Source organism: Seriola aureovittata, chromosome 4 (genome assembly GCF_021018895.1).
Source record: "Seriola aureovittata isolate HTS-2021-v1 ecotype China chromosome 4, ASM2101889v1, whole genome shotgun sequence".
NCBI classification, from domain to species: Eukaryota; Metazoa; Chordata; class Actinopteri; order Carangiformes; family Carangidae; genus Seriola; species Seriola aureovittata.
In genome coordinates, this window is record NC_079367.1 from 31,758,815 (window position 1) to 31,774,759 (window position 15,945).

Here is a 15,945-nt window from a genome sequence, read left to right on the forward strand (position 1 = left end):
GGCAAACCGTCTAGCGCCTCGGGGGGAAGGCGGCAACTCACTCACACTGTTTACAGTGGGGGCAGGGAGCTGCTGATGTCAACTGAGTATATAGTCAGACGGTGGAAGGAATACTTTGAGGAACTCCTCAATCCCACCAACACGTATTCCGTGGAGGAAACAGAGTCAAGAGACCTGGGGATGGAGGTAGTGAAACAACTGCATGGTGGCGGAGCCCCAGGGGTTGATGAGATCCGCCCTGGGTATCTCAAGGCTCTGGATGTTGTAGGACTGTCTTGGTTGACACGCCTCTACAACATTGCGTGGACATCGGGGGCAGTGCCCCTGGAGTGGCAAACCGGGGTTGTGGTCCCCATCTTTAAGAAGGGTGACCAGAGGGTGTGTTCTAACTACCGGGGAATTACACTCCCTGGTAAGGTCTATGCCAGGGTACTGGAAAAGAGGGTTCGGTTGGTAGTCGAACCTCAGATCGAGGAGGAGCAATGTGGTTTTCGTCCTGGGCGTGGAACTGTGGACCAGCTCTTTACCCTCGCTAGGTTGCTGGAGGGGGCATGGGAGTTTGCCAATCCAGTCCACATGTGTTTTGTGGATTTCGAGAAAGCTTACGACCGTGTCCCCAGGGGCTCCCTGTGAGGGGTGCTCCGGGAGTATGGGGTGGATGGCTCCTTGTTAGCGGGCATTAAGTCCCTGTACCAAAGGAGTGTGAGTCTGGTTCACGTAGCCGGCAGTAAGTCGTACCTGTTCCCGGTGAGGGTTGGACTCCGCCAGGGCTGCCCTTTGTCACATGTTCTGTTCATAACTTTTATCGACAGAATTTCTAGGCGCAGCTGGGTGGTGGACGGGTTTGGGTTCGGTGGCGGGAGGATCTCGTCTCTGCTTTTTGCGGATGATGTGGTCCTCTTAGCTTCATCAAGCACCAACCTTCAGCTCTCACTTGGGCGGTTCGCGGCCAAGTGTGAAGGGATGAAGATCAGCACCTCCAAGTCTGATGCCATGGTTCTCAGCTGGAAACGGGTGGATTGCCTGCTCCAGGTCGGGGGGAAGGCCCTGCCTCAGGTGGAGGAGTTTAAGTATCTCGGGATCTTGTTCACGAGTGAGGGTAGGAAGGAGTGGGAGATCGACAGGCGGATTGGGGCGGCGTCAGCAGTGATGCGGGTGCTGAATCGGTCCGTTGTGGGGAAGAGGGAGCTAAGCCAGAAGGCGAAGCTCTCAGTTTACCGATCGATCTACATTCCAATCCTCACCTATGGTCATGAGCTTTGGGTAATGACCAAAAGAATGAGATCGCGAATACAAGCGGCCGAAATGAGTTTCCTCCGCAGGGTGGCCGGGCTCAGCCTTAGAGATAGGGTGAGGAGCTCGGTCATCTGGGAGGGGCTCGGAGTAAAACCACTGCTCCTCCATGTCAAGAGGAGCCAGTTGAGGTGGTTTGGGCATCTGGTGAGGATGCATCCTGCCTCCTGGTGTTTCGGGCATGTCGCACCGGGAGGAGGCCTTGGGGCCGACCAAAGACACGCTGGAGGGATTATATCTCTCAACTGGCCTTGGAACGCCTCGGGATTCTCCCGGAAGAGCTGGTGGAAGTGGCTGGGGAGAGGGCCCCACGACCCGGATCCGGATGAGCGGGAGACGACGACGACGATATGTTAGCACTAGTTAACAGGTATCGGTGTCTGCGTTCACCACACCTGGCTTGTTACCTTAGCTCGTTAACTAGCTAACTAGCCAGCAAATGAATTAGCCTTGAGTTAGCCTTCAAGCAAGACACCCAGCTATGCTAACAATGCTAACAGGAGAGTATGCTTGCCACAGTTATTAAACCAGCATGCACCAGTCTCAACTCGACACAGGCCCCACCCATTTTTGGACCATCCAGGAGTTAGGTCGCTCACTGGAGTCGGTCACAACTAAGATGTCGACGGTGGAGCAGCAAACTATGAGCTAAAGCACTCTTCACAAATATACGGGTGACATCACAGAGACAACGTCCATCTTTATTTACACACCATACATATTATTGATAATCGGTAGTATGATCACACTAAACCACTGTTTCTAAATTCCAATGCTATGAAATTTAATTATTTAGTATATCATAAAATAATGTAAATAATGTTCAGAGCTCAGAGTCGCTCCCAGGCTATGCTGTGCAGTTTTATTTCCAACATAGGAGAGCAAATAACTTTAAGTTTACTGTTCAAAAGCTAAAATAGGGATTAAAAGGAGATCTGTTTCTATTAAATCTGTTGCAAGTGTGAACAATTTTAGGTGAGTCACTTAAATTGATAATAATGAAGGCAGGCATATACTTATTTTGCCTCAGTCTCAGCCTATTCAGTCAATACTAAACACAGACCATTGACTTTGTTTTTTTGCTGTCTATATTGTTTACACATTTACTGTATCATGTGTGATGACTTCAAATCTTTATTTACATATGGGTTTGAGACCAATCGAATTCCTCAACTAGAGAGGTTAGTAATGGATGTAGCTAAAGCCATATTAGGACAATAAACAGGAGGAGTTAATCCACACAGAAGTGTTAAACTGCTATAGAGGAGGTACTACACACAGACACAGTCCCCCAGACTATGTTGGAAGAGTTTGTAAACTAATTCGACATAGACTGTAGATGAAAAAGGTAAAGTCTTCAGCAAAACTAAACCATCCCTCACAAGACAATCGCACAGACTGATAACAGATTTGACATGAACTTACATTCCTTAAAGACATGTCAGCAGAACTTCTGCTTCTTGGTAATGCTCTTATAACATAGGCATGTTAACTGCTGTATGTATGTGTATGTATGTGTGTGTGTGTGTGTTTGGAAATTCCCTGTATGTTTTTATGCCTGTCTTTATGCCTGTGTGTGTGTGTGTGTGTGTGTGTGTGTGTGTGTGTGTGTGTATGTTTTCATTTTAACAGTATTTCACTGTAAATCATTATCAGCTGATCATATACGGCAACAGTGATGAGAACAGCGTTAGTAATCCGGTTACTAAGAAACACGTTATAAAAGACAGAGCAGAGAAACAAAGTGAAGCTCTATCTATGTATGGTCCAGTAGGTTAAGATAAGGATATCTTTTGTCAATATAAATATATTGGCAAGTCTAAACCTCACAGACACAATTAAAGGGACAAAAGTGAGGGAAACCAACGAAGGATGAGACTCATGTCTTATGCTGGACGAGGCCTGAAAAGCTATAATTCAGCACCATGGAGATCCAAGAAACTAGAAACACCTGCTGGGTTTGTTCAAAATCCAGTTCGTGTATGTGGTGGGCAGACATTCAGGTGGGAGGCTGAGAATGCCCTTGGGTATGCTGCTTACCTGGTGGCATCTATGAAGAGAGACCCCACAGGAAGCAGCAAAGACTCCTAAGACCATGCCCTCTACAAGGGGTGTTTAAGGAAGTACACCAAGCTCTCTCCTAGCAGAACTGTCATTGCCATGGAAGAAGAGCAGTATGCTGGGAAAACACCCCTGCATGCTGCTACCACCCAGCTGTCTCCCTTGCCCGGAATGCTGTGAACATACAGCTGTCTCCACCAACCCAGCACGCTGCCACCTCCTCTCCGCTCCCTCTTGGTTGGAAGTTGCTTAACCAGAATATCCTGACCAAGACTGTACAATGGCTTGTTTTTCAAGGAACCATTATGAAACAGTTTTGAGATAGATCAGTTCATTTTAGCTCAGATATGCACTTTTATGTAACCTATACTAGCATAGTTACGTATAACTACATTTTAGATTTTTCAAACTGCCAACCTCCTTCTAAATGTATCCAGTTGATAGTTTTCATAAGAAAGTACATTTAATTATTTTTGTCGCTCAGCGACAATTATCTTTCTAGATTTAATGATTAAATTATTTTTTTAAATTAATATTTATTTCTTTTGGTTCAGTCTTAAAAATGATTGACTTTGGTTTGCACTTGCACTTGTTTGATTGTGAAAAAAATATGATTGTGATTAAACAAAGAAGTTTGTTAATTTGAAGAATATGGATGTATAGAATTTACATAAGAATTGAGACTCCTACTGGTAATTCATATAGGGAGGAATGAAAAAAAAAAGAATTTTAGTAAAGTAAGATCCAATTGAAAAATATATATTTCTGATAGGACTGTGAACATTCTTATAGAACCAAACATATTTCCTATTAATAGCCTATATGATTTGCAGACAAGCATATGAATCCTAAAGGATTCTTTGGGAAAGTGAAAATCCTAAAGAACTTTTTGACTAGGGCCCCCTCAAATACAAATATTGTAAGCACCCCCCCCCCTCCCACACCTCCATGTTTGAGGAGGCACAAGTGGCATGTACATCTAGTTTTATTGAAAACATATAACACAAGATTAATCACAGTCGTTCCTTTTTTCATTCATTTCATTTTTAAACTTTGTTTTTCTTTAGCCTACCTTTCATATGTTTAACAAGTTTTTTTTCCCCAGGCTGGCTGGATACACACCCTCCCTGAAGTGGACCAGCACAGGGGCATCCTGAGCCGGACTTCAGCAGGGTGGACGTTGGTGGTATCCTCCACTGAAGATCAGTAATGCTCCTCCAATGGTGAATTACTTTGGCCATTCCCTGCTGGTCTGGCTGCACCAGAAGCCGTGGCAAGTCATGCTGACCTGTCCGCATCCATATTGTCACAAAGAACTTCTGACCTCAGCTGGCCTGCATCTGAAGATCAGGCAGGTGGTGGCCGTGGGGGAGACATATTGCTTGGCATTTGAACAACTGCCAAAGATACAAGCATAAGGTCATCAGCTGGAGCCATGGCATCGTCTCCCAGCTCGACATTTGCCACGCAGCTCCCTTGCATCCTTATGTCAAGACTTGCATGTAATGTCGAGGTGGCCAGTTTGATGTGTCATCGAGGGCTGGAAACAGCAGCGGCCAGATCCAGCGGAAGCTGCAGGAGCACCATGCTGATGTCTGGTTGCAGAAGACTGTCCAGTACCTGACAGACTGTGAGAGCTGATCCTACCTGTGAAATTTGAATCTCCACCTGCCATGCGTCCTGTCCCCAAGCACTGGTGGATGATGCAGGTTTAAGGTTTAAGATGGATTCCACAAAAAAAGGTGGCCCACAAAAGCTTGCAGGATGCAGCTATGGCACCATAACTGGGCAACCAATGTGGGTAATGAGCATGAACAAATGATCATGTCTGTGCTCCCCAGTGAGGGTTTTGTGCAAATGATTGAAAGCCTCATCAGGAGACACAAAGTAGCTGGGGAGGTATTATATGTCAACAGATACTGACGTGGCAACACTGGGTTGCAGAGGCAGCAGTCTATGCAGGGCTGAACCGACGTCCCTCTCCCCTGTCCAGCTCTTTGCCAACTGGTTTGGATGGAGAGTGAGCAGCGAGCTGCTGAGCAGACTGGTAAAATGTTATTTCTGTGAAAGAAATGTACTAATATGAGCCATAATGGTCAATTTAATACCTCTCGGTTAGATGACAAGCCTATGGTATTATACCGTTTAGAGCATCAATGCTCATTAAGCAGCACAAACTGATTGCTTATCAATATGTTTTCCAAAAACAGAAAGTTGAACTTGTGTTAACAAGGCTTTCTTATGGTTTTCTTACTACAGCTGACCCAACAGCCTCTGTCAGCTTTCAAACTTGCTCGACAGACACCTCTGGGCAGAGTTTGAACATAAGGCACAAATATCAAAGTTTTTCTATATAAACAGAAATAAATGTTCCAAATATTTTGCATTGACCTTGACAAAGATCATAGTTCAATGTGTATTTTTTTGCAATGTGTCAACAGAAAGCAGAGCTTGAGCGATTGAAGAAGGAGCTGGATGACGCCAAAGCTTCCCGTAACTCAGTGAACAATATTAAGTTTATCAGGGAGCTTTTCAAATCAAAGATTCTGAGCGCCGTTGTCATACAGAGCTGTATCAAGACTGCACAGCTCGAGCTCACTGTGGATAAAACCCGATGCCATCTTGCCAGTTCTTGACTCTAATCCAAAAATGGGCAAAGAGGAAGGGCGGATGTCGAGCTGAGACTTCGGTGCATGCCGGCTTATGGCAGGTATATGCTCACCCGCCTTGTTACGTTACTGTATCATAATAACGAGACAGAGAGGGGGGTGTCTGTCATCTTTATTTCACTCCGTTTTTATTTTAACTGCTCCTTAGTTTATTTCCCTCTTATTTTTCTTTGTTTTATTTATTTACTTTTTTTTTTTTCTTCTGCAGCCTACTTGCCTGTTTACGTCTCCCCCGACGCACGTTCGGCTGGGTCCACTCCTCTCTTCGTGTACTGTTAGCCTAGCGTTAGCCGATATAGATGCTAGCGCAAACGTTGTCTCCTGTTCATCTGGACAACTTCACTCTTGGAGGTGCATCCCTCTCCAACTTTCTTTTAGTTTCATTCTGACACCATGTTACATTACTGTATCATAATAACGAGACAGAGAGAGTGACTTGCTGTTAAGAGTTTACTTCAAACTTCCTAGAACATTACCCATGACGTTCCTCCTGTATCCCCCCACCTACTCACCCCACAGCCCTCTGATTGGCTGAGGCATCAACATGCATATACTGTAACTGGTTAGATTAACCTTACACAACACCTGACACCCAAAGCTGCATGCCCTCAATTCTCCATAACTTTAGCCTTAATAAAATGTAAACAGGTGAGTTATATAAACAAGTGTCATGAAGGAGGAAATTAGCTCCATAGACCAAAACTATTTTTGTACCAGGCTGTAAACATGTTTATTTTTGCTGTAAAGACCTCACCATAGGACATTGATCTTTCCAATGGCCAGTGCCTTTACAATCATTACACTTCCTGCCCCCATCATCTTTACAATGAAAGGGTTGTGCACTATGACGAGGGTTACCATAGTTACTTCCCCTTCATCTCAGTCTATCCCCAGAGCACACATCCCCAAAAATCTTTTGCTCAGCGACTCTGGCTTGGTCTATACCCAGTGTTTGACTGAGGAATAAGTACACAGTGCCGTTTCAGTCCTGCTCTGACTAGAACTCACTGGTTAAGTGAACTTTATTGACAACTTGACCATTGACATATATGCGCCCATCACATGTCAATATCAGCACATCTCATTGGCTGTTACCATTGTTCATCATACAGCACCTTCTCAAATGTGCCAGCACAAATTAAAGAAACTTTTTCACAATTGAGAGCACATTTTTCATATAGCTCAACACCCCCACAAAAAACATCCACAAAATCAGGTTTTCTACATGCATCATGCGCATTTTCACACACATGGCTAATTTACAGACATACACTTTGCAAACTTGATCAACTTAAATTTTGTTGCAGGTTTCATCATCAAATCAGCCTGGTCAATAGTCCAAACTTATTTCTCTTATCATTCACAGTTGACCTTATGAGATGATACTTTATGTGAACATGCTTACACCTCTTGTCTATTTACAGGATTATTTGCTTACAGTATTGCACCTTTGTTATCCTCATAAAACTTAGGTAGTGCATACTTTCGTCCATCAACCTTCAGTATAACCCTTTCCTGTAACTATATATAAAACCAGCAATTTCTTTCACTGCTTAAATGTCAACTCTGACCCTGGCACAGAAACTGGCATGGACACCAACACCGCTGGTGCAGCCAGGTGCGAAAGAGGCTCTCCCTTCCCCTAAATGCCCCTCCAATACAGTGGGCAAACAAAATCTTAAATCTAGCCTTTATGTTTATTATCTGCAACATATATAGTGCTCAGCCATTTCTAGTAACTGTTCCTTGGTATAGTCACAAACAAACACAGGCAGGGGCGATTCTAGGATCATACCTTTAAGGGGGCTCAGCCCCTTATGAGATTGACATGCATACAATACCTTGCTAAAGCGTTCAAGAGCCTGTGTCAAGACTTGGAAAATGGTATCTTTACAAGTCAAGTACATGTAACTTGATAGAGCTCAAACTGACTTGCCAATGTGCAGACGCTGTGTGTTACTGTAATAACAAGTTGTCAATTTATCAGCTACTCTGCTGACCATTTTACACCTGTTTATAAAATGATTTCCTGTTATATGTCAATTATTAAATAATGTGACTAGATGAGAACAATCTGAGAAAACTTACTTTAATGTTGAGCCACACAACCATCACATGGTTTACAAAGGTAAAAAAAAAACATTGACTAAATAAAAAAAATGTTTAAGTCACTTCCTTCATGAACTACTAGCATTAAAATAATAAATAATGAGGGGTAACAGTAATTGAATAAATTAAGATTTTTTAATTTTTTTTTACTTTGGCTCAATTCATCCCAAAACTCAAATGAAGTCCACTGCAATGAATATGGGCAAAACAGCAGCTACCTTGGCATTATTGGGTTTTTCTTGACTACCTGTCCATTTTCTCACCTGGTTCTTCCCGCTCTTCCTCTCTCTTCCTGCCGCCTCCATCCTGTTCTCTCTCCTTCTCTCCCTCTCTATCCTCCTCTCTCCCTCCTTGTGCTGTCAACCAAAAGGCAAGTGTAACAACCAAACAGATAATTTATAAATAAAAGCTAAATAGACTCCTTAGGGCAATACAGTGAGATAACATCTGTCTGACTTTACTCCCTCACCTGAACCTGGCTGCTTTCCTTTTTTAAAAAAAACTAAATGATTGAACTGAAAAAAAATCATATATCCATCTATGAAGAAAACACACATTTCCAATGAGTCTGAGTTTGTTCCAATGCTTCATGTTTTTTTTTTCTAATTCACTGTCTATAAAAGTACTGTAACATCAGTTAGCTCCTTAGCTGGAAACTGTGCAAGCAGACTAGGTCAGGGAGCTAACATTAGCTGATACCCTCTAGCAAACTATGTCAGCAAATGTTCTTTGACACAAAGGTGAACTATAACCAGTTCAGACACTTTCTGTTATAATGCCAAGTTGTCCCAACGTTCTCAGAACAATTTATTTGCTAACGTTTCAAGATATTCACGCTTTTACTCTGCAGCATGAAATTCACTCGGCTCGTGTTAACCCTGTTACTGTGAGCACTTTCACACCTTTAGTTTATTGGGTCTGGATGTAAACATGCAAGTAAACATGCATCTTTTATTAAACACACCAAAATTTAACCTGAGCAGCTGATGAACCACTATTAAAACTCGACTCAAATCCACAAACTGTTGAACTGCACTTCAAAATTACTAGAAGTCCAATCCATTATCCATTTCACCACAGAGCAAATGAGCTCATGGGTCATGTCCTGTGTCCTCTTCAACATGTATATATGAGTTAGTTTAAAACCATTTTCACACCTAGAATTTGTGTGTGTGTCATTGTCTTCAGTCTGTTACCTTATAAACCAAACAGCTATCTGGTTACTATAGTTACTACTGAGACAGTAATGACAGGGCCGACAGTCACCGTGGCAGCCAGGTGAGCTGCAAGGTGATTGGCTGAGATGATCAAATTTGACCTGTGGCTTGTAATCATATCATACAGAGATTACAGATTACAGAGAAGCAGCAGGTAACATGGCTGTGTGTGTGTGTGTCTGTGTGTGTGTAATGGTCTAATGATCACAAGGCACAACAATCAGGAGCAGACAGCAGCTGAGCTATGTAATTCTATAATTCTAGACTGACTGTATATTTTTGAGGCATGTGTCAAAACACCAAAAACCACCGCTTGTTACCTTGAACTTCAGCATGTTGTCGATCGCACCGCAGAAGTGTGTGTCTTGATTGTGATGACAGCTGTGGTGTCATCGTAATGGGATGACACTTCGCTCTCTGACCTCTGACCTGGTGTGTTTGGTGTTTTCGTTTGGGCTGGTATTAAAGCTTGTCGACTGAACTCTGCTGAAGACCAAACAAGTGGACATAGACGGTTTGGTTTGTTTGCATCCTGACAGCAAAACAGGCCAACTATAGGATGTTGTTATTGTAAGTGACTTGACTTTGAAACTAAACCACTATCAAATTGATCTGCTCATCATAAGAACTGTCAAGAAAAACATGTGTATATGGAATCTTTATAATCATGCATATGTATTCAGGGACTTTACCTGAAACATCTGAAAGTAAAAATATTTTGTGTTGTTTTTGATTCCCACTGAGTGGATGTTGTGGATGGACTGGTAAAGAAAATGTCAAACTTTAAAACAGGTTTTTTTTTTTTGTCGGAAGATTAATGTCTTGCTGTTGGAGGAATCCATATTTTTTGCTCTGGAGAACTGTTACAAACAATGTGGAAGACTTGTTGGTCCTACATCAATGGATGAATCCTTCATGGCCAAACTCAAGCCAAGATTCATTGCGTGATGGTAATGAAAATAACATGGAAGGAAACAACACAGACAGAGAGCCTGAGGATTACACTGTTAAGTGTAAATATTGGATTTCAGCTCAGTTCAACAGCTTCAACCAAGGGCCTTAAAACCTCAAGTTTTTTTTTTTTTTTTTAAATGTACTTGTTGTCAAGATTGCTTGGCAAATGGACCCACACTTTGTGATGCAATGGTAGGGCACAACTGGTGATGCAAAGGGAAAACCCTCCATAGACCAGACTGTCTCATTTCGGTTAGGCCTTCGGGGTCTACAACAACTGCAGAGGGCCACACCTTCGTAAACTCTGAGGGATGTGAAGTATGCCGCCCTGAATTGGAACACAGGAATAGTAACTGTATAGAAAGTACATCACCCTGTAATGCTGGAGCGCAGTTGTTTCTGACTGAGTGAGTGAGTGATGAAATTACACCAGTGGGTGGCTGAGTGTTGGACTTTTTGAATTGGCCGTTACTCTCTCAAAACATTTTTTATTGTGTCATCCACAACAGTTTTAAATGATTGTACTTCCTCAAAAAGTGACTGGGGTCTTTATTTCTAATTCCTTCTGTGTGATATAATTGGTCAAACTGGTATTTTAGAATGAAGCCTCATTTTGATCCGCTCCAGATTGCCCTGTTAATGTTACTGCATCACTCAACACGAAGTGTACACGTGGCATAATTTATAAACAGCCCCTGTGGATGGTCAGATTTGCTGAAACTGTATCTGTTCAGTCAGACTGATGACTAACATCAGCAGCTATCTGCCTGTTATTTTCTCCGTGGTTTAGTCAGACGGTTGAAGAGGTCAGACGACTGGGTACTCAAGACAAATACACAAACACTAAAGTATTTTCCATCTCAGCAGTTTAATATTTCTCAGGCTCTTTATAGAAAACAAGTTCTAATTCACTGTGAGCCCCCCTCTCTCATCTCTCTCTCTCCATTCCTTCATCCTCTATTATTTACACTCTTCCTCTATCTTTCCATCTCTTGTCTTCTCTCACTCTCTCTTTCTCTCACTATCTTTAGCTCCATTTGGATTTATTTCTGTCGTGATGGTGGAGATATTTTCATTACGACATGTTTTGGTCACCTAGTGTTCTTGTTAAATGAATAATTTAACATTTTGGAAAACATGCTTGTTCTCTTTCTTGCTGAGAGTTTGATGTTCAGATTGACTCCATCGTCATGTCTGTATAGTAAATATGAAGCTGGTTATCTAATATTAAAGTGATACTTCAGATTATTTGACGTGGGCTTGTATGAGGTACTTATCTATAGCCAGTGTATTACCTGCAGTAGATTCAGATCAGCTCCCTCCCAGTTTAGAGAAGCATCAGGAGCACCGGTACAGTGATGAGCTGCTGTGGATGGGATCATCTTCAAAAATGTGTTTCAGCCACAATTGCCCACAGAAAAAAGTGTACATGCTTTGTTTTGAATATTTTTACCAATTACCTTGCTGTTATCTTTGGAACTACTTTTTCTCAACAGTTGAACCAGAGACAGTTGAGAAAGGAGATGTCGCACTTACAATCATTTCCTGTATCCGTGTCCCGTGGGATTCTCCACCTCCGCGCCCTTTAGGAGACCAGCAGCAGGTCTGAGTCTGTTTATTCCAATTAGAGAAGTGAACCTGATCACAGATTATCATTCTTTCCCCTCAAAGTCACTGAAATAAATATTGGATCAATTTCTCACAAGCCACAGATCTTCCGAACTTTCTAAATTTTTCATTCTTTGTCGGTTCTGGTTTCACTGCTGCAGTAGAGCCGATGTCGCTTTTTAAACACAAGTTTAGAGGGACCTGTACGTGCAACCTTGAATTAAAAGTTAGAACTGAAATAAAACTTGTATTTTTTTATGTAATAACATCTTTAGTGTTATTATTATTGGACTGTTTTTGGAGGGAAAACAGAGAGTAGGCCTATTATTAGACGGATGTAATATTGTACTCGGTTGATCAGATGTAAGTTAGAAGGTAAAACAAAATCAGGCATAAATTCAAACTGTATTTAGTTGTGTATTGTGTTGTTGCTATGTTTTGACATGAACAAGCAATACTGACCGCGCCCACTTAGGAGACAGAAAGTGTATACCATCTCTTACCATTTGTGCTGGTTGTAATGCGTCATCTTTTGTTATAGAGGATCTTTGGTATTACCATGTACAAGTACACCCTATGTTTAGCTCTGTCTGACTAAAACAGCTGATCTGTGGAGTAATACAGCATGCGCAAATGGTGCACTTGTGCATCGTAAAGCAGTAGTTCAGTGGTTGAGAAAATGAAATTCCAAAGGTAAGGGCTGTTTAACAGCAGATAAAGTGTTAAAAATATTCAAAATAAATTATACAATTCAACTGATATTAGCTTTTTCTGTGGGCATTTTTTAAAGTGACTAAAACAGCAGATGACCCTATTCACAGCAGCGCATCACTCCGCTTCTGTACCGGTGCTCCTGCTGCTTCTGTAAACTGGTAGAACTATCACTTTAATAATGTAACTGGAAACAAAGTAAAAAACTAGTCTGGGAACATAATACAACAACTAGCACCTCTACAGTTCAGTGATTAACATGTTATGTGAACGTAATTTGTGCTGCTGTTGAAGTGTATTACACAGTGAGGGGTTTCTGTTATTTAACCTTTCTTCACTGATATAAATTGGGTGGACAAAATGATAGATGTACCATGAAAGAGGATTTACTGATGGATTGTTGGTTTAGACTGGATTCGTTTTAGCTAGGTGTTACTAATAAACTGATAGTTTACCAGCTGCAAATATGGTCATAACTGATGGAGAACCATCCAAAGCATGTTAAAAGTACCAAAATCCACTATAACTACTGGAAGAAGAAGATGTATGACCTGAATCTGCATCCATGTTCGTGACCACAAGAGGTGTTGGTCAGGAGATGTGATGAGGGACCTTGGTTCTTGCCAGATTTCTACCATATGCCAGTCACAGCAACAGAACCTTGGCATTAAGTGGATGGATAACTTTCAAGTCAAGTAATGTGTCTCAAGACAACATGGTTATTAAATTATTAGCTCTAGTGAATATGTGTAAATATGTTAAGTTACTGTTTCACAGTGTGATACTGTTGTTTTTAAAGAGAAAGAGAGAGAAGGGACATGTAGATGTGTGTTGGAGGAGGACATGACTGACCAAGAGTCAAAAATTTAAAGCAGTTGTTGAGCTGTGTGTGTGTGTGTGTGTGTGTGTGTGTGTGTGTGTGTGTGTGTGTGTGTGTGTGTGTGTGTGTGTGTGTGTGTGTGTGTGTATGTGTGTGTGTGTGTGTGTGTGTGTGTGTGATGTGATGTGATGTGATAGGAGGGTTGTATTTTTTAGAGCTGTTCCCACGACACCAAATGACCTCCAACTCTCTCTTCCTCTCTCTTCCTCTCTCTCGCTCTATAAATGGGTTGTCTGGTGGCAGTTGGTGACGAATCAGACTTAAAAAGGACAGAGAGAAATAGAGAGGAGGGGAAGTGACAAGAAAGACAAAAAATCTGAGAGACAGAGAAGGAGGAAAGAAGGAATAGTTTGACATTTTGGGAAAAGTGCTTGTTGTCAAGATGGAGATCAATCTCATGTCAGAGCTGGAGTCGTGGTTAGCCTAGCTTAGCATAAAGACTGGAAGAAGCCATTTTATTTATTTTGAACTTTGCAAAACTGTTTTGTACCACACTCTGGCTTAAGATAGTCAAGAACTAAACTGCTTGTGCAATGGCTTTATTCAGACGTCTATCTGGAGTCTGTTTGTTATAAGACACAGTCAAAGTCTGTCTTTGTGAAATTGGCCCCAGATGTCCTCAGACTTTGCTCCCTCCTGACCCACCAGACCCTCCCACCTAAACACGTGTTCCCATCTCCCTCATTAGCTCCCCTGCATGTACTCCGGTCCATTTCCACAATCTTTGCCAGACTCTGATGCTCATATGTTGTTTTTGCTGTGGACTGGTGTTCTCACCAACCTTCCTGTTACTTTTTTTCTTATTATCTGTGGTACCTGAATCTATTCCTGTTCATGTAACTGCCTACTTGAATTCCTGCATATCTGGGTTTGGTTCCTCCCTCCTGTTGAATGCACCAGGACCAGGACCAAACAGGACAGCAAAACACAGCTATTCATCCTGGTGCTGGGTTCCTCTTTAAAGTAAAGCTGGAATTATGTGCATCCAGAGAGCCACATAAAAGTCTCAGAGAACCTGCACAGAGAAGGTTGCTATGGTAACCATAGTTCCTAGGAGCCTTGCAGAGGAGCTGACGCACAACTTAAAATTCTCAGCTACACATTGTGTGGACTGAAATGGAAACAGAACAACTCGAAGCCTTAAGAGTGTCTATTACCTTTTAACAGGTTAGAGGGATCCAGTTTAAAAATCTACTGTTGGCCAACAGTTGACCAGCGTCTGTGGACTGTGTAAATTATCTTTCACCTGCTACCAAGTACACTGACAATTTTTTCTGTGTGTCATTTAGTTTTAGGTCAGTTGATTGACTGTGAGCATAATATCAACTAAAAGAATAGAGGTGTTAAAATCAGATAATAAATCAGAACCTGGTTTTGGGGCTCCTGGGGCAGTTGTTAGCTTTGCCAAAATGAAAATGACTTTTTGTGATTTCTGTGTGCTTGGGGCTGAAGAAGTAGAGGAGGCAAAAATAGAAGGGAAGGGAAGGAGGAAAAGGGGGCAGAGAGGAAGAGATGAAGAATGATATTAAGTAAGGAGAGGAAAGGGTGATGCAGTCTAAATAAGAGCCATTAGAGTTTTAATAGAAACCAGATGAGCAGCTCAACTGATACACACACACTCACACACACACACACACCCACTAGTGGATTGTGAAATAACAGACATCGTAAAAGTAGCCAACCAATACAAAAAGTATGTAAGAGAAACAATAGTAAGAATAATGACACTGGAAAACCTGATACAGGAATAACAGTAACTGTTACTACTGAGAATGGTGCTCATACAAATACCAATATTATTAAGTAGAATACAGTCATATCAATAGTTAGCAAATTAAATGACTACAATGCTTTCAGAATCTGTTTACAAATCAAGCATTACAGTTTCCTGATCTTACATCACCATGGGTAAAGTTTGGTTAAGTTTAGGCACAAAAACATTCCTGGTTAGGATTCCTGTTTCCTGTTTAGTCATGAATCCTACAGCCACTAGAGGGCTGTCACTGGGACGTAAACAGACATCTTTATTGGGAATGAGTTGAAATGTTTGGGTCTGCTTTGTGCGCGGGGGCAGTGACATGTTGAAACAGGAAAGAGACAAATACAAACTGACGACAGACATGTCTAAAATATCACTTTGTTTGGAAAAGAGACCAAACCAGGATAAAACAGACCCAAACAAAAAGTTTAAGTATATGGCACAGGGATGTCCACATACTTTGGGACATATAAAAAGTCATTCCTAGAGTGATATTAGAGAATGTCAGTCTTATCACCAATAGTTGTAAAATTATTAGTTTGATAAGTAATTGTAATATATCCCAGTAAAAGTAACCCCTGTCCTCCTTACTGTTGTTAAGGCATGTGAGTGATGGAGGGATGACTGGTATCTCTGTTTCAGGAGAAAAAACCTCACAGCACAACCATGTGTGTGTGTGTGTGT